The sequence below is a fragment of the Schistocerca serialis genome, chromosome 7, assembly GCF_023864345.2.
Source record: "Schistocerca serialis cubense isolate TAMUIC-IGC-003099 chromosome 7, iqSchSeri2.2, whole genome shotgun sequence".
NCBI lineage: Eukaryota > Metazoa > Arthropoda > Insecta > Orthoptera > Acrididae > Schistocerca > Schistocerca serialis.
Window position 1 is genome coordinate 543,646,856 of NC_064644.1, and position 20,201 is coordinate 543,667,056.

Here is a 20,201-nt window from a genome sequence, read left to right on the forward strand (position 1 = left end):
ATGTTTTGTGTTCTCGTATTATGACGTTCTTAGATAATACAAATCTCCTTCATCATAACCAACATGGATTCCGCAAACAGAGATCATGTGAAACTCAGCTCGCCCTATTTGCCCAAGAAATTCACAGTGCCGTAGACACTGGCGAGCAGATTGATGCCGTATTCCTGGACTTCAGGAAGGCATTTGATACGGTTCCGCACTTACGTTTAGTGAAAAAAATACGAGCTTACGGAATATCGGACCAGGTTTGTGATTGGATTCAGGATTTCCTAGAAGAAAGAACACAAAATGTCATTCTTAACGGTTCAAAATCTGCAGATGTAGAGGTAATTTCGGGAGTACCGCAGGGAAGCGTGATAGGACCTTTATTGTTTACAATATACATAAATGACTTAGTTGACAACATCGGTAGCTCCGTGAGGCTATTTGCAGATGACACGGTTGTCTACAAGAAAGTAGCAACATCAGAAGACTCGTACGTACTCCAGGAGGACCTGCAGAGGATTAATGCATGGTGCGACAGCTGGCAGCTTTCCCTAAACATAGATAAATGTAATATAATGCGCATACATAGGGGCAGAAATCCATTCCAGTACGATTATGCCATAGGTGGTAAATCATTGGAAGCGGTAACGACCGTAAAATACTTAGGAGTTACTATCCGGAGCGATCTGAAGTGGAATGATCACATAAAACAAATAGTGGGAAAAGCAGGCGCCAGGTTGAGATTCATAGGAAGAATTCTAAGAAAATGTGACTCATCGACGAAAGAAGTAGCTTACAAAACGCTTGTTCGTCCGATTCTTGAGTATTGCTCATCAGTATGGGACCCTTACACAGGTTTGATTAATAGAAGAGATAGACATGATCCAGCGAAAAGCAGCGCGATTCGTCATGGGGACATTTAGTCAGCGCGAGAGCGTTACGGAGATGCTGAACAAGCTCCAGTGGCGGACACTTCAAGAAAGGCGTTACGCAATACGGAGAGGTTTATTATCGAAATTACGAGAGAGCACATTCCGGGAAGAGATGGGCAACATATTACTACCGCCCACATATATCTCGCGTAATGATCACAACGAAAAGATCCGAGAAATTAGAGCAAATACGGAGACTTACAAGCAGTCGTTCTTCCCACGCACAATTCGTGAATGGAACAGGGAAGGGGGGATCAGATAGTGGTACAATAAGTACCCTCCGCCACACACCGTAAGGTGGCTCGCGGAGTATAGATGTAGATGTAGATGTAGATTGTCATTAAAGGACGCCACGTTGAACACCTCCTGTAAATAAGTGTTTGTAGCGGAAAGTGTGCATTTCTGGGCACTATTTTAACACCATATATATATATATATATATATATATATATAGCACCCTCCAGCGAAAACGTGTCGCAGTACAAAATTAAACTGTATTAAATTTCCTACAAAAAAGGTCCTATTCATTTTTTTCTCTAGAACTAATGGATTGTGCGAAGAGAGCGCGAGAATGCTGAAAAACTCGCTCGTCGCACATGCGCTGTAACTTACGTAGTTTTTGTAGGCCAGTTTGAGGTAAGCATATTGAAGTAGCAAGTTGAGACGAACAGTTTGGTACGGGACGCTTGTGATCTATCAAGTCGCGAAGCAACCTCAAATTGGCCCACCAATAGTACGTAAGCTACAGAGCATGCGCGTCGAGCGAGTTTTTCATTCTCGCACTCTCTTAACATGAGGTGTAAGATCGGTTAATGACGTCACACTGGCACCAGATTTTACCAAAATTCAGCCCAATGCCACCGTGGACGTGTCACACGATGGGAAGGTCGTCACATCTCCCCTTACCGACATCTCACCCCTTTCCTGACGGCTCTGCCATGAAGGTCAAAACTGAGACGCCCAACTTTGAAATCACGCGATATTTTTATCGTCAGCTGAGCTAAATATTTCAGACACACCGGTGCTGAGAATCGATACAAGAGGTGGCATAAAGGTGCACCCATGGAAACACCCCTTCCCTTGTGGCGTTAGTTTACACACATTTCGCGGTCCAAAACGACAGTTTGCCGTGTGATGTGCAAAAGGACGATGTTCTAGAGACCGTTCACCACTGCTATCATCATGCAAATAATTCAACCCTTCCCTTAGATTATCATTGTACTGAAACTCTACTGAATTCAGTATCACTCTATGGGGAGTAGCGTCTACTCTCTAGTATAGAGAGTAGAACCACTAGCGACCGTTCAAATTCGTTCGACGAAATCTGATCATGATTCGAAGGAGCAAGAGGTGTTTATGCTTTTCCAGTCCTCCTGCTTCATTCACGTCCATCTACGGCGTGTGCGTGAATGGGTGAAATATTGATACATGTGTTTACAAAATGGCGAGGAGTCTCCCTAAGACCTCCCTCTCCCCCCCCCCCCCCCCCCCACACACACACACTAGTTCGGCAAAATCCTCGGTGCCATCGGTGCACCTTTCCTGAGCATTTTAAAAATGTTGTTGTATGCGGCAACCATTCACTACTTCCTAGTTGTCTGCAGGGCAGAAAATCCCTTTAGCACCCTTCAGCGCGGTGATACTACACTACTGCAGTAGTGCCTGCTTACGGGGATGCAATATCTGAGGAGGGGTTTCCTGCCCACAGGCGTTTAGGAATCACTAAATGGTTGTCCCTGTACAGGTATATTTCTAAAGCGTTCAACAAATTTGTACTGGTGGCACCTTGGGTGTTGCCAACTGGGAGTCTTAGAAGAACCCTTTGCTATTTTATTCACATGTATGTCAATGTCGCATCCCTTCATGCACACGTCGCAGTAGGGTGCGAAACAGCAGGCTAAAGAAGTATAAACACCTCTTGCTGCTTCGGATTATGTTCAAATTTCACCGAATGGTATTGAACAGTCACTAGTGGCTCTACTCAATATACCAGAGCAAAAATTGCAATCACGCTACTGTACAAAGGGGTGATATTGAATTCAGTAGCGTTCCAGTATGACGACGTCCTTAAACAAGGATCTTTTGCGTCCATGCTACATTTTTCCAAAATAACACTTTGGAAATCAGCAGCTGGTCAAATGGTATAGTGGAACAGTTTTCGGTAGTTAGTCTGGGTAGGAAAAGCTTCCACAGCAAAAATGTTATTCACATGTTTACAAATGACAATCTGCATTCGCCAGTGAAGTGTGTCACTGAAATTACGTCCTAGGAGGTTATAGTGGTTGTCATTGTAATATGTACAATAAACTACAGCAGAAATTTTCTTGAAGATTATTTATATTTTTCGATTGCTTAACGTATGCAGAGAGAAGTTAACGTTGTGCTCCCTGGGGCTTTCTAATTGACAAAACTCCGTCCGTAGCGACTGCGTGAGACGATGTTATCGATTAAACAGTTGATGGTTTTTCTTCTTTTGCAGTTTTATATGTTCCGTCCAAAATTAGACGAAATCTAGTTGCTCACGGAAAGTAATGTGATTGATGACATCTGGGTCATGGGTGGAATCGATGCATATGTAGGACTGAGGAGTAGAGAGGAGTAATGTTCCTGAAAGAACTTTGTGGAGGCGATGCCATCTTTACATAAAGACGAACGCTGCAGTCAAACCGTTGATGTGAACAGCTGTAGGGCACGTATGAAATGGTGTACGACCCACCTCTAAAACGAAGCAGACGCCCTACTGTTACACAGGACCGTATATTTGCCCAACTTGCCGTAAGTTGCTGTTGGTTGCTCCCTTTCACAAGACACATCACAAGCAGGAAGTAGAAATGTATGAACCTGACAGTGTGCAGATGTAGGACGCCTCTCAACGCTGTCGATGTAATTTTAATGCTATACGTTACAGTTATCTGTTGCTGCAACCTCTTTCCCGCCCGTGCAGTCATCGTTTGTGCGAAAAGATTGTCATTCATAGAACATTTTCCCCAACTAGACAGGAAACAAGAGCATGGAGTGGGCTGATATGAACCAGGATAATCTTACTTGTTAGTGTCATCCAGCAGGAGATTTTACATTCACTGGAACACAAAGATGATCACTTTCAAAAACAATTCTTGAATTTCGATGATTGATGTGTTTTTATTCAGAGTAGCTTTTCATTTTTATTTTCATTTTCATTTTCATACGTCTTGTTTTTCATTCCCCAAGTTCCCTGCATCTACGCTCACTCTCTTCTTCGGGTATGGAAGTTCTGTAAACTTACATTTTTTTACCACCTGCTCTTTCTGGCCACACTGACTGCTGCAACAGCGACTTTGTTTCTCGTAGCTCTTGCATGATTAGTAAATCCAGTTTTTCTCTTGAACATGCACGGATAATTCTTATGGCTGATAATGTAGTTCGCGTAGCATGAGAACACGTATTGCTGCATGGACCTTCCTTCTTTATAAGGTTGCATACCCCAGTCGTACAAACAGAACCCTTATAGGATCACTGTGTTGTCTGCCTCTCTATCGGTCTGTCTGCCTGTCCACCTGCCAAGATCTCTTTTTCCCAGAAACTGGTATAGTTATCAAGCTAAAATTTATGTGACATATTAAAGTCTTTGGTCCCTTTGGGATGTCAGTAATTCAGTCATCTAAGCCAATGCACTCAAAAGATATGGCCATTATTTGATACTCGCAATCTCACTCATCAAAACCTGAAGGGTACTTCCGTTAACATAGAATCCCCCCACATTTTTTTGTTTTACGTGTTTTCCATCAATCTTCGTACTTTCACCAGATTTTCCGTAGTTTCAATGCATTTTACTCAATAACTCGAAGTCCTAACCACCATTCTCGACTTGTTGTCACTTCAACAAAATGTCTCATCCCGTCGATCTTGTGAAGCTATCAGCGAATGACGTTGCGGCATGGTTCTCAATGTGTGTATCACTTATAAACCATACCCTCTATTACTTTGCGAGGGTCATATACATATGGAAATATCGCGAACCCAGTTACACAGCCTACATCACAGGACAGAAATACTGTTCTTAGTGTAGGATATAGCCATCGGCAGAGAGGAGGAGCAAATACTACGTTCCGTAGACGAACCACTTTACAAATTCGGAGAAAATTTATTACCATTTGCCACCTCTCCCTATGTAGATGGAGTCACGAAGGATTCTCCCATTCGTGGGATACAGTCGGAGTTTCAAAGGTCTAGCACTCAGTCCTTTATGTTGAAACGAGCTGCCCCTTCGCTGAACCTAGAGGCTAACGGCCCCAAGAAAAATTTTGTATGGCATCTCTCTGTGCATCTCGTGTTTCTTCCTCGTCTTCAACTAGCCCTCGCTGCAACACTGTACCCGATCTCATTTTTTCAAATGTGTGTGAATTCCTAAGGGCCCAAACTGCTTAGGTCATCGGTCCTTAGACTTACACCCTACTTAGACTAACTTAAGCTAAGAACAACACACACACACACACACCCATGCCCGAGGGAGGACTCGAACCACGGGCGGGGGTGGGGGTGGGGGGGGGGGGCGAATCTCGTTTGAAACAGGCCAGAAGTAGGAGTTTACTATACGTGCTACATTCAATATTTCTTGAAGGAACAGAAAGGGCTGAATTCCACATAATCAATATATTGTGATATTTTTATTTTGCAAAAAGTATAACATCTCTTCCAAACTTGTAATGACCGGCGCTAGTGAGATAGACCGGCGTTTTCATTCCTATACCGTAAATGCCATGCTACAAGACTGTTCAGTACCAATCTTATTCACGTCACCCACCCAGTTACACACAATCTCTCTAGATGCTTGCGTGCTGAGGAGCTTAGCACTCCTTATTAGTGTATAGTAGGTATGAGCCTGATACAGTTGAGAGTGTTGTGGAAATATAACACACGATTAAGAAGGTTAATAGGAAACCTTTGAGTTATACATAATGGAATCCAATTGGAAGGACTTTGAAACACTTTACATAAATCACTTGTGCTACCAATTCTGTAGAATTTTTATAGTGTTTGGATTCCATACCAGGTTCTGGGAAGAAAGGAATGATCGTAGGACATAAACACAAACGCATAGCAGTGGTGTTTGGTATGTCAAATTACACACCATGCTGCACTAACCTCTTTTCACACACGCAACATTTGTTAAGCTAATGTATACTCAGCGACTGCAGTACCTCACAAACCCCTGTAGTTAACAGAATCACTGCAGTTATGAATCTGAAGACTCGATTTATGTACACGATGTGGTAGAGAAATGGGGTACTTTGTATACATCTTCATTCATCTAGAGAAGGGTGTTGAAAGAGGTTTTCTATCGATGTAAATGATTCATCATCATGAATCATGGGAAGTCATCTGCTGACTGTGGTATGGAGGGGTCTGCTGTTAACGATTGCAGGTGGATAGCCCTCTAACTCACAAACAGAACACGCCACTGTATACGAGTCGAACGCAAATTATACCACATAACTGATGCACCCTGAAAGAACAATTGAAAAAATGGTCAGATGCATGATAAATGACATGCTACATTTTCTCCCTCTCTCTAGAATGCATCATCACTCTACCACTAAATCATACCACGTTCATACCCGTCTCAACCGATCACTCCATCTACTTTCTATCATCATTTAACGCAGATCTATGTTGATTTAGCGGCAAATGTTTCTTTTTTCAGGAAAGCATCAAAGACAGCAGTCACATGTATCCCTATCATCTCAATACGCATACAGCAGAATGTTATTAAAAAACCATGCAGCAACTGTTCTGTAAGGCATCTCTTCGCCGACACCACAAGGTTGTGATTGGGAGAGAGCCCAGAGAAGCACATTATAAAAACTGTTTGTTAGGATTTAAAATACCTAAACAGTCTCGCACAGGTTCAAACACACAGTCCATTTTGTAGTTGTATATCGCAGTTCCCCAGCTGATAGTACAACGCTCTTTAGCTAAGGACACTTTACAATCTGAATTATGAACTAATACCTAGTATGCATTGAGCTGTCTCCATGATCACATGTGTTGCATATATTCTCTGTGGAAAATTGAGCGATTCACTATCGATCTATCACTGCCAAGTGTTGGCGCCATACACATGCATAACATCCGAACTCCTACCACTGCCATCATCCCCAGGCGCCCTCCATGGCTGGGACAGTGCACTCTGGCAGACACATATGTCCACAACTGCAGCTGTCGTCACAGCAGCAGTTTTCTCCGGCCTCTGAGCATTGGCGCTAGTGGTTGTCGAGGGGACGGGAGCGCTGGGAGGTGAGTGGGCTGCATGTAAGAGTGGTTTCAGCGATTTCAGGCATCTACCTGGTACAACCTCTATGATCGTGGTTTAGTGCTTGTCAATACATTGCAGTGCACTGTGTCTTGTAGTGGTATTTGTTGTTACTTTCCCAAGGTGTGGTAGACCCATTCCTCCTCCTTATTCGTTCTCGTGTAGTTGAGAGATCGAAATTAGGAATTCTATAGTGATTTATAAACTACACTTAACAGACTTGTCGTGGTTGGGAATTCCACAACAGTGATGATATAAATTCACGCCATAATTTGAAAGTCGAACTGTCATTTCATACGGCACCAGTCCCATTCAAGACGTCAAATTCCCGATTGTCAGTTTATTTTTTCCTATAGTGGTATTGTAGACACAAACATCAGCTAATGCCTGTGCAGATTGTCTACATCTACATCGATACTCTGCAAATTACATTTAAGTGCCTGGCAGATCGTTCGTCGAACCACCTTCACAATTCTCTATTATTCCAGTCACGTACAGCGCGCGGAAAGAATGAACATCTATATCTTTCCGTACGAGCTCTGATTTCCCTTATTTTATCGTGGTGATCGTTCCTCCCTATGTAGGTCGGTGTCAAAAAAATATTTTCGCGCTCGGAGGAGAAAGTATCATTTCTGTGACACTCTCTCCCATATTTCGCGATAATACGAAACGTGCTGCCTTCCTTTGAACTTTTTCCATGTACTCCGTCAGTCCTACCTGGTAAGGATCCCACACCGCGCAGCAGTATTCTAAAAGAGGACGGACAAGCATAGTGTAGGCAGTCTCTTTAGTAGATCTGTTACATTTTCTAAGTGTCCTGCCATTAAAACGCAGCCTTTGGTTAGCCTTACCCACAACATTTTCTTTGTGTTCCTTCCAATTTAAGTTGGTCGTGATTGTAATACCTAGGTATTTAATTGGCTGGCTCAAAAATGGCTCTGACCACTATAGGACTTAACAGCTGAGGTCATCAGTCGCCTAGAACTTAGAAATACTTAAACCTAACAAACCTAAGGACATCATACACATCCATGCCCGAGGCAGGATTCGAACCTACGGCCGTAGCGGTCGCGCGGTTCCAGACTGAAGCGCCTATAACCGCTCGGTCACAACGGCCGGCTAGTATTTAGTTGAATTTACGGCTTTTAGATTAGACTGATTTATCATGTAACCGAAGTTTAACGAGCTCCTTTTAGCACTCATGTGGATGACCTCACACTTTTCCTTAGTTAGGGTCAACTGCCACTTTTTGCACCATTCAGATATCTTTTCTAAATCGTTTTACAGTTTGTTTTGATCTTCTGATGACTTTATTAGTCGATAAAGGACAGCGTCAAGCGTCATCTGCAAACAACTGAAGACGGCTGCTCAGATTGTCTCCCAAATAGTTTATACAGATAAGGAACAGCAAAGGGCCTATAACACTACCTTGGGGAACGCCAGAAAACACTTCTATTTTACTCGATGACTTTCTGTCAGTTACTACGAACTGTGACCTCTCTGACAGGAAATCACGAATCCAGTCACATAACTGAGACGATATTCCATAAGCACGAAAGTTCACTACGAGCCGCTTGTATGGTAAGTGTCAAAAGCCTTCCGGAAAACCAGAAATACGGAATCGATCTGAAATCCCTTATCAATAGCACTCAACACTTCATGTGAATAAAGAGCTAGTTGTGTTTCACAAGAACGATGTTTTCTAAACCCATGTTGACTGTGTGTCAATAGACCGTTTTCTTCGAGGTAATTCATAATGATCGAACACAATATATGTTCCAAATTCCTGTTGCATATCGACGTTAACGATATGGGCTTGTAATTTAGTGAATTACTCCTACTATCTTTCTTGAATATTGGTGTGACCTGTGCAACTTTCCAGTCTTTGGGTACGGATTGTTTGAGGACATAGCGTGTAATTGAGGTGAAATTTGAAATTCTCAGCTACCTCCATCGAAATAGACTTCCTACCAAATGATGTAACTGTGCCAGTATTGACCAATAAGGGGCATGGAAAAGAAAAGTCCAGAAGGGTTTGGAAACTAGCAGGTGTGGGATCAAATCACGCCAAATATACCAGTTCTAGTATCCGTCAATAGAATGCAAGAAAGAACTGTCCCTCACAGAAGGTATCGATTTAAACAATCAGTCTGCTAGAGTGAGGATATATTTCCAAGCCATCCACAGCTGATGATCTACCAGGTATCCACTACTTTGTTCGGGACAAAATCGGTGTTCGGTGTTAGTGTGGTACACAGCAGGTGTTCGCTGGGCAGGCAGTAACGACTCGAGAGGGAAAGAGAGAGAGAGAGAGAGAGAGAGAGAGAGAGAGAGAGAGAGAGAGAGAGAGCGTGTGTTTCGACAGGAATTTCTCAGGTGACAACATCAAAGAGTTTCCGCCACCTGATGCTTTGTTTAAAGTCGCAAGGTCGAAGGAGGCCGACATCCAGTCCGCGGTACCTGGTATTTAATATCTTGATTTGTAATTAAGACGTTGGGTTGCTCTTGACCTCCGTGTTGGCACGCAAACGACACACACACGTGTGGAATACCCCAAACGGCGGCTACTATACCACACTCCATTCCATTCTCAGGGCTTATAGTTATTACGTACTTGGAAGCGTGGGTGGAGGGTGCAAACATGAGCTCTACCCAAGTGGGGGAGCCGTGTCCCCCACAACCGATTAAAAAAAATGCATCAGTATGTTGTTGACATTGATTCGACTTCCATGTCGTGAGATCCTTCCTCTACAGCACAGAGTGAGTCTTTTCCTGCCAATTTTTTCTGGAAGAGGTGGGGAGGGAGGGGGTGAAGGGTGTAGTGTTGAATGTCCTCTGGTGTGGCGTTGTGCACTAGCTCAGTCAATCCCTGCATGTCAAGATGAGCACATGCACGGACATTTTCCAACAAGATAACACTATCAATCTATAGCAGCGTAATTATGTAATTCGGATACGTAGTTTCTGAATGTGAGCTTTTCCCACAAAATAAAGAGATTCAACCCCTGAAAACTGAACTTTATAAATAAACAGTATATTCTCTGCTCTGTAATTGACATTGACTTCAATTTCATATAATGAGATCATTTCTCTCCAGCAGAGACTAAGTCTGGTTGTTTCGGAAGAGGAGGTGAGGTCTGAGGACTTCCAAGCATTGGAGGAGTTAATTAATTGGTTGGTTTAATTAATTAATCAAGTAATTTGATATAAAAAGTGTGCTTGTATAGGTGAGGGGGAGCTGAGAATGGTTGGGGATTTGCCAGAGGGATGTGTGAGGAGAATGGGGGAGGGAAGGGTGGAGCGTTTGTCGGTAGGAAAAACCACTTAGCAGAATAGTAGGTTCAAAGGTGGGGAGGGTTAGGTGTTATATGAAAACCACTTAGCAGAACAATCAGCTGTCACAATTTAATTAATTTGAATATCAATTTGATGTCAAAAGTGCGCCAGAACGCAGGTTACTTTACCACTAATAGGCTTTTTTTTTTTAAATAAAATGGCTCTGAGCACTATGTGACTTAACTTCTGAGGTCATTAGTCGCCTAGAACTTAGAACTAATTAAACCTAACTAACCTAAGAACATCACACACATCCATGCCCGAGGCAGGATTCGAACCTGCGACCGTAGCGGTCACGCGGTTCCAGACTGAAGCGCCTTTAACCGCACGGCCACACCGGCCGGCCCACTAATAGGTAGAGTCATTCACGAGGAGGTTTGTGTGCTTAATTTACAAATTTTTCGTACTAAATGGCTGAACTACGATGAGGTGAAATCCTCTGCTGCCTGCCCGACTATCGTGCCACATTGGCTCTAGCATCACGGTTCGTTTACGAACGGTTTTTTCTACGTACAAACGTTCCGTGACAGTCTACCTATGACATGTACAGCATCTGTAATGTTTCTGAGCAAAGCAATATGGTAACTGACGCTGGGATGCACTTCCACTGTTTGTGATAAGGTTCTGGTATCTCACGAAACATTCATTGAGGCATTCTACAGGGCAATTCTACATTTTCTTTAACGACAACAGTCCTATGGCCGACTGAATTGTTTTCTTCTCTGGAGTCTTTCATCAAATCTGAACAGTTATCGTAAAGGGGTCAGAGCAGAGGAAGTCAAAGCATCTGCAATTTCCAGTTATTCTAGCATGTTTCTATAACTCTAGAATTGATATAACTCTAAAATTAATCAAATAAATGATAAATTACAATAGCGAACGCAGGACCAATATGTTACCAGCAGCGACATCGATAGCAGGTAAAAATCGTCGAGAATCTCAATTCCTGGTGTGGAAGAACTGTCTACGACTATATAAATAATTAAGTATGTGTGGAACCCTCGTAGCATGGGTTCTAGTCGCACTTGTTGGTTTTTATTATTATTATTATTATTATTATTATTATTATTACTGCTGTCCATTTTCTTTTCGGCATATGCAGGCCTGCTACTCTATACTACAGGACATGAGAAAAGTTTTTATCATTTGCTCACTTCCCGGATGCGGTACGTGTAGCCACCTTGATGGATCGACCCTGATGTGTTCAGGCGTTACACTATTTTCGGCCCACTCATTATTTCAAATCGCGAGGCCAGTAGATCGAAAAAAATAGAAAGACATCAGACGGATTACTTCATGGCGAAGTAGAAGTATCAAAACTGTATTCCGGACAGAAAATTGTGCCCACGTTCGTCTCTGGTCTGCGACGGTAGCCTACAACCACGGCACACTACGTCATAATTATGGAAGCAAACTAACGATTTAGGTGTGTACATTTGGTAGATTTATAAGAAACGGAGAAGTACAAATTTCATGGGGCTAGATAATCTCACTTTTTTCAGAAGAGGAATGAAATACAAGAGTACACGAGATCTCACAGGAGGTTTCTTTAATATACTACTTTTGAAAACAGAAGAAGGGAAAAACAAGCAAACAGAGCGAGAAAGAAAAGAAAACACTGAAAAAAGGAATTGTAGTGAGGAGAACTGATGCTTCCTACTCCAGTTCGTAAAACACAAGTTGTGGGGACTGGAAGAAAAGGTTATTAACTTAACTGTTATAACCGCAAAATCACTGATAAACACCGCGTACAGATCAACTGTATCACTGTAATGTACGTGGATTATTTTGTGTTTTTCGAAGTCCGGTCAGTCGCGAAATAGAAACCACAGTGAAAATCAAAAACGTTAAATGTTTTGTTTGAAACATTTAGCTACAGCTTTCAGCTACCTGTCTACGTAGCATGTACTCCGTCGTATAAATTTTTCGTAGTGTCGTATCAACTTTCCAACACCTTCGTCATAGAATGCAGTCGTCTGTGCTTACCACCAATACTCTACGCTAGTCTACAGCACGTTGTCTGTGCCACAATACTGTCATAGCCAGCGACTCATGTGGACACAGAGATAAAAATCAGAGGGCGCCAACTCTGGAGAGTATGGCGGGTGATCAAACACTTCCAATCGAATTCGCTGCAATAGTGTCTTTCTTGCAGCAGCAGTGGGCGGCCGAGGATTGTCATGAGGAGGGACAGAGCCTGATGACAACATTCAGCTCCGCTTGTCGTGAACTGCCTACCGGTATCGCCTGATCCACTCTCTGAACAAGCCCGTCGCTCGACACTAGCTTCCTTTCATGACCACCTGCATCATGAACGCCTGTACGTTCGTCTTCAAAGTTCCTGTGTCATCGTCAGATTGTGGTGTTTTGCACGATTGGTAGGAGGGTATGAAACTTGCATGAAATCAGGTAGATCCCCTCAGCATGAAGAAACTGAATGGCAACACGCAATTCGCACTTGACGGGAGACACTATTGTTGTAGGCACTTTGACGTGCTCACTGCACGCGTAGAACTGTAAAGTGCGGCGTGACGCTATCGACGGTCATACTGGAGACACTGCGCAACACATCTGCGCACAGCGTCGTCAGATTTTCACTATGGTTTCAATTTCGTGGGCGATCGGAGGCTGAAAAACATTTCGATGAGAGCACGAAAACTGTTGCGCGAGTTACTGTAGAGGTGCTGACGATGTGTACTTACGAAAGTAGCAGGTGTGCCAACTCCCCGAGCAGTCCGTCGTGCAGTAGCGGCGTTTCGGCAGCCTCGCAGATCGCCCTCAGCAGGCACGAGTGACCGTCCACACCCAAGCTGCAGGCAGAAAAGTTTTCGCAATACATCGCCGCACACAAGCGTAGTAACTACCGACGTAGCCTAGTAATTGATCAGCTTTTGCCACTGCTACTTAGTCTACAATCAACCAGTGGGAGTATTTCAGTCCATTATGTTTCGTATTTATTTATTTCTTTCGCCCCAGTAAACTGACTACAAGAATCTCTTTCTCCACTACACTGCCACCATCTTGATTCTTTGCGGCTTTAACATACCAGTTCTCTCTCCGTCGATAAAATAATGGATATAGTATTCTGAAAACAGTTATTAATTCTATAATAGGCTGACACCTGGCACTAAGAACTTGATCCACTCTGTCATTCACACTTAAGTGTTGCTGGACAATCTGGAGACGTTCAGTTTTATTCACACAGTGCACGTCTCATCAGCAGTTAACTGACGTAAGGTCTATGTGCAGAACCACATTCATGTGCTTGGTCTCTCTTTCCTCTTCCTCTCTCTCACATTCTCCATCCTCTCTCCTCTTATACTCTCTATAATTTTCCCTCATTGTTTGTCTTAATTTCTCTCACATTCTGTCTCATACTCAACCCCTTGTTGCCCTCTCACACATCCTGTCTCGCTCTCACCCCCTCCCCCCCCCCCCCCCACCCTCACTCTTCCTCTCTCACTCACCGGTTCTTCACTTCCTCAGTCTCTTCCTCTTTCCTTCCTCCTCTTGCTACTTGCTAGTGTATTTTCCTCATTTCTTCCCCCTATTCTTTCCCCCCTCTCTCTTTCTTTCCTTTCCTCTCCCTCTTCCATCTCCCTATCCCGTGTATCATCTTGAAATGTCCTGATATCTGTCAGATACTCCACGTACTAATGTGTCATCTCTCATTTCTATAGGAACGTCGGAGAGCGACAATATTCAGCAGTCGCTCGTGTGAATAAGGCAGCGCAGATATTTCAGTCGCCTTTCCAGTCCTCTCCCTGAACGCCAGACTGCTCCTTAAGTTCAGTAACTCTTCAGATAAACAAAAACGTTGGGGACATTATTCTTGAAAGGTGGAGATTTCACAGAGATTGTACTGCACGGAGAAATGTATCATCTCCAAATGAAAGAAAGGCAGGAAAGCTGAAAACCTGCGGAAAGATCAGAAAATACTGCAATATTCAACCGGGAACAAAAGCTTTTTCTACCAATCAGTTACATTCTTATGCAAGAAGCTCCTTACAGAACCAAAAGTCCAGCGAGAGCTGGAGGAATATCTGGTAACTTTTACCGAAATATCTTTCGAGAAAGTTAATAGTCAATAAAGACTAATGGCTGAAGCCTGGAATAATCTTTGTCTTCTGATCAGAAAAGGGGGCAAAGCAAGAACAACATTACACTAATATGTCATTATCTTTCCAATGCATCAGATAACGGTCAATAATTGAGATCATTAAGTTATTGTGGCTTCCGTTCTTATTATGATAAGTTAGTTACTTACTTACTTATTTAGTTAGTTAGTTCCTCATTACACGGATAATTTGAAAGTTTTTTTTTATCGAAATGATGTGGAACTAGTCAGTCTATAGGATATGTATATACGATTAGTGTTAAAATTAATGAACACATTATTTTTGACTCTACTCCTACAGCTACAAGTAAATACTAGACTGTTTCACAGGCTGCCAGCTTCCAAAAAAATTGTTCATGGAATAGGACGAGTTGTTAAGAAGAAATGATTTTAGATTAGGTTTAAAATTTGCCTTGCTAACTGTCAGACATTTTATGTTAGGGGGCCAATGATCAAAAATATTTGTTGCTACTTATTTAATACCTTTCTGAGCCACTGACTAATTCAGTAATGTGCTGTAAACATCATTTTCTGCTCTAGTGTTGTAGGTATGGACACCACCATTCTTCTCAAATTGTGGTGGATTATCAATATCGAATTTCATTCGTAGATATATGTAGTGTTATGGTGCACTTAAAATGCCTAACTCCCAGAAGAGGTACCTATACGAGCATTGAAGGTGAATAACGCGTATCATTGTTACTGCTCACTTTTGTACAATCAATGCTTTCTTAGTAAATGATTAATTATCCCGGATATCACTCCGTAAGACATTAATCAGTGGAAACATGCAAGATAGGCCAGTAGGTTGATTCGTTTGTTTCCAGGACTAGCAAACGAAGAGCAAAACTACCTGAACTTAACTGTTTGAGTAACTCAGCAATATCTTCCTTTCAGTTCAAGTTTTCATCAGCATGTGCACCCAAATATTTGGAGCATTTACTCTGTTTACGGACTCCTGTTTCTCCACGTCATACGTCAGTTGCTGGTATGGCACCGTTTGTTGCATAGAACTGAATATAGTGTCTACTCTCAAAATTTAGGGACAGTCCATTTTCTGAGAACTATTTAGAGTTTACTTGAAAAATATCATTAACAATTTGTTCTTTTGCTTTCTCTATCATCTGTAAGAAGTACCAACTCTGCTCGACGAATGTTAGGTGGAAGATCATTCAGATATACCGGGTGAGTCAGAAGAAAGGGTGATAGTGATTTTGAACAAAAAACGTCATATGAGCGTATGCCTTTTCTTACGTTTCCGAGGAAACTAATGAAAACAATGGAGAACAGGACAAATGCAGATGATAGTAGATGAAACATTGTGATCTAATGTTTTATTTAACTGTATAAATTTCCTCACAAAAATGTTGAAAAAGCCCAACGTCCAAGGCCAGCAGCTCTTGTAGACAGCTGCTGTGTTGCTGATCTTAGCTCATTTGTACGGTCCTTTACTTAAGTATACACATGCAAGATTCGTTGCCCTGTCATGCGCAAGTGAGTTGCGCACTGAAATGGTCAGTAAATACGACACTATGTAGCCTAATGTCGCTTTGCTTGTATTCGCACGTGAGTGCTGGTGAAGAACATGTCACTGACACCCGCTATTTGCAAACAGCTGTATGTCGGATATGGTTAAGATTATGGTATATGTTAATTTGTAGTTTTTGGTTCATAACACCCATACTATAATCCTTCTAAGGATGTAAGTTCCCTCCTGACTCACACTGTACGCAGTATAGGAGCGGACTCAAAATTGAACCTTGTCGGACGCCCCTCACGCTTTGCCTGCAACCACTAAAACATTTTCTTCTTCCAACGTTATTAAAGTTATTGTGCACATCTTTTGGAATTTTCTCTGTTAAGTGTGATTCAAATTACTTTTGTAGCCCATAAAACGTCTATATTTGTAAAACAGTAATCTAATCTTCCCAGATAAACTCTTCGGGAAGTTCACAGCAATGTGAAATGGCGATACTTTCTTATTTAAGGTTTGTAATATTTGGTGAGTAAATATATAAAGAGCATTGTCAGTCGAGAAACTATGTAGGGATCAAAACTGTGTTGTGCTAAGGAAATTGTTTCTACTTAAACGTTTTAATTATACTACTGACGGGCGACGGTCGTTCCTTACAAAGTGACCCACAACTGGTCACCTCTCACTCATAGCTGTCGTGGGGTCCTCAGTCATGGTGTACAGGATAAATGAATTATTCATTGTTTCTGTCTGCAACATATTCAGTAGACAATAAATAACTTTTTTTTTCAAATTTTAATTACTGCAGACTCAAACACAGCACTTTGTTTGACTGGTTAAAATGAAGTGTAACACCAAATAAACGAGAATTATTTTAGTAATCTTATAAAAATTTTTACCTCCTGAAGATAATTGTAAAGAAATATTATTGTCTTAAGATCTTCAAACGCATAGAATATTTGGGTACTAGCTGTACCTGGACACGCGTAGGAGTGGCTCAGTCTGGTTAAATGTAAAAGAAACAAAAGAGAAAGCACAGGTTTACAGTATGTTCGGTAACTCGACATGAGTCCTAATCTCCCGTTCCCCCTGTCGCTGTCCATCATCTCGTGGCCCTCTCCTTGTCCATTGACTGAGAATATGTTCAACGATTCTGCAGCAAACAGAAATTAGGGATGTTGATCTGTAATTTTGCGGGTCCGTTCTTTTACACTTCTTATACACAGGAGTTACCTGAGCTTTTGTCCAGTCGCTTGGGGATTTGTGCTGGGCGAGAGATTCACGATAAATGCAAGCTAGGTAAGCGGCCAGTGCCGTAGAGTACTCTTTGTAAAATCGAACTGGGATTCCATCTGGACTTGGATATTTACTTGCTTTCAGATCTTCCAGTTGCTTCTCAATGTCAGGTATGCCTATTCCTATGTCGTCCACACGGGAGTCTGTCCGATGGTCAAATGACGGTATGTGTGTACGATTCTCTTGCGTGAATGGTTTCTTGAACGTGAAATTTAAAACTTCGGCTTTCGTTTTGCTATCTCCAACTGCCACATCAGACTGGCCAACAAGGGACTGAATGAAAGCCTTAGACCCGCATAGCGATTTTACGTAAGACCAGAATTTTCTCGGGTTCTTTTGCTAAGGTGTGACGGTGGCAGTTGTCGTATGCTTCGCGCATAGCTCTTTTCACAGACGCACAAATCTCTACTAAACTTCGATTGTCGTCATTTCTGTGTTCCCTTTTGAACCGAGAGTGCAACAGCCTCTGTTTCCTCAGCATCACCAGAATTTCGCTGTTAAACCATGGTGGGTCTTTTTCATCATTTATCAGCTTACTATGCACATAGGTCTCCAGACCACGATTTATAATCTGCTTAAACTTTGCCCATAATTCGTTTACATAAATCTTATTGGAACTAAGTGATGCCTATTCACTGTTTAAGGAGATGTTAATAACTGCTTATCTGCTCTGTCTAACAGAAACACCCCCCTAGCGTTGTTTACTGACATTTGTTTCCCACCCATCTGATCATTTCCTCTTTCACCACTCCTCTCTCTGATCTTGAGCCTTGTTTATCGTCATTGCAAGTTACGTTTCTGTAGTAGCATTCTAGTCGTAAACCAATAAACCAGTAATACAACTTTCCACTCTTCTGTGAAAATCTCGTGGGAGGAAGAAAACAAAACAGCACATTGTTGTTCATACAATTTATGTTTAAGGATATATGATATAATGAGAGAGAATGTATATGGCAGAATGAAACTGGCTAGTGTTTCAAATGTCCCGCTATCGTAGTTACAATTGGCTGCGTCAAAGAGAACAAAATTGCACATTTTTTACAGCAGAGCGATTCCTTCATCAGAAACGGTTTCGAAATTAAACATGTACGTTGTTATTTGAAAAGAAACATGTAGTGTTTGTTCGTCTGAATGTTTGATAGAGTATCATTTAAAATTTGAAGTATGTAAATCCGTCAAGAACGTTTCGAGATTTTTGTAAACCGCATTTACACTGTTACATATACGAAACAAAAGCGTCATAACTTCTTAACGGTTTGCGTTACGACGTTCAAACTGCACGGTTGACCGCGGGGCATGATGGGAATTAGTATGCGCATGCATGGTTTGGTTTAGCGACGGAGGCCACTTTCTTTTGGATGGGTTCGTCAACAAGCAAAACTGGCGCATTTGGGAGACTGAGAATCCGCATTTCGCGATCGAGAAGTCTCTTCACCCTCAACGGCTGACTGTGTGGTGTGCAGTGTCCAGTCACGGAATAATCGGTGCGATATTCGTTGGTGGCACGGTGACTACCGAACAGTACGTGATGGTTTTGGAAGATGATTTCATCCCCATTATTCAAACTGACACCAGTTTCGACAAGATGTAGTATGTGCAAGCCTGAGCTGGACCCCATCGAAGCAGGAGAGTGATGTCCTGGGGGACTGCATTCTGACTCGGGTACCCAAAGGTCATTGGCATGGGTCTCTATTGGCCGCCATATTCTCCGAATCTGAACACACGCGACTCCTTTTTTTCGAGCTATATTAAAGAAAAGGTGTACAGCAATAACCCCAAAATCATTGCTGAACTGAAAATAGCCATTCAGGAGGTCATTGACAGCATCGATGTTCCGACGCATCAGTGCGGCATGCAGAATTTCGCTATTCATTTGTGCCACATCATCGCCAATGATGGCAGGCGTATCGAACATGTCATAATCTAAATCCAAATATTTGTAGTGACGTTCATGTTGTGACTTGGCAAGACAGCCAAGCCACTATGATTCGTAGCCGAAAGGCACGCGTTTAAGCTCACGCAGGCCGGCGTGAGGTCTGGAACATTAAGGGAATTTATAGTAGCAAATAAAGTACGTAGCTGATGGAATACTTAACTTTAATTCATAATTGGTGAACATCGGTCTGACGGTACATGCATCACAAGATAAATAGCAAATGATAATGGTGCCTTGCTAGGTCGTAGCAAATGACGTAGCTGAAGGCTATGCTAACTATCGTCTCGGCAAATGAGAGCGTAATTTGTCAGTGAACCATCTCTAGCAAAGTCGGCTGTACAACTGGGGCGAGTGGTAGGACGTCTCTCTAGACCTGCCGTGTGGCGGCGCTCGGTCTGCAATCACTGACAGTGGCGACACGCGGGTCCGACGTATACTAACGGACCGCGGCCGATTTAAAGGCTATCACCTAGCAGTGTGGTGTCTGGCGGTGACACCATAGTTCACATGTTGGATAAAGTGTGTGCTCGTCGTAGTTTGTAACAAATTTACGTTTTTTCCATGTAGTTCAATTGTCAGCCTGTATTATACGAGGGTTGGAACTTTAATAGTGGCAACTATTTATTTACAGCTCGTACAAAATAGATACGTGTTTCAAAGTATTACTGGCCTTGAAAGTAGTCACCATTATTGTGTATAACCTGTTGCCAGTGATGTGGAAGTCGCAGGACACTCTTAGCAGTGCCAGTTGTGTCTATTTCCCGACGAATTTGTAGCAGTTCTGAAACGAATGCCGTGAAGCGTTTCCTTCAGTTTAGAAATCTAGTTGAACT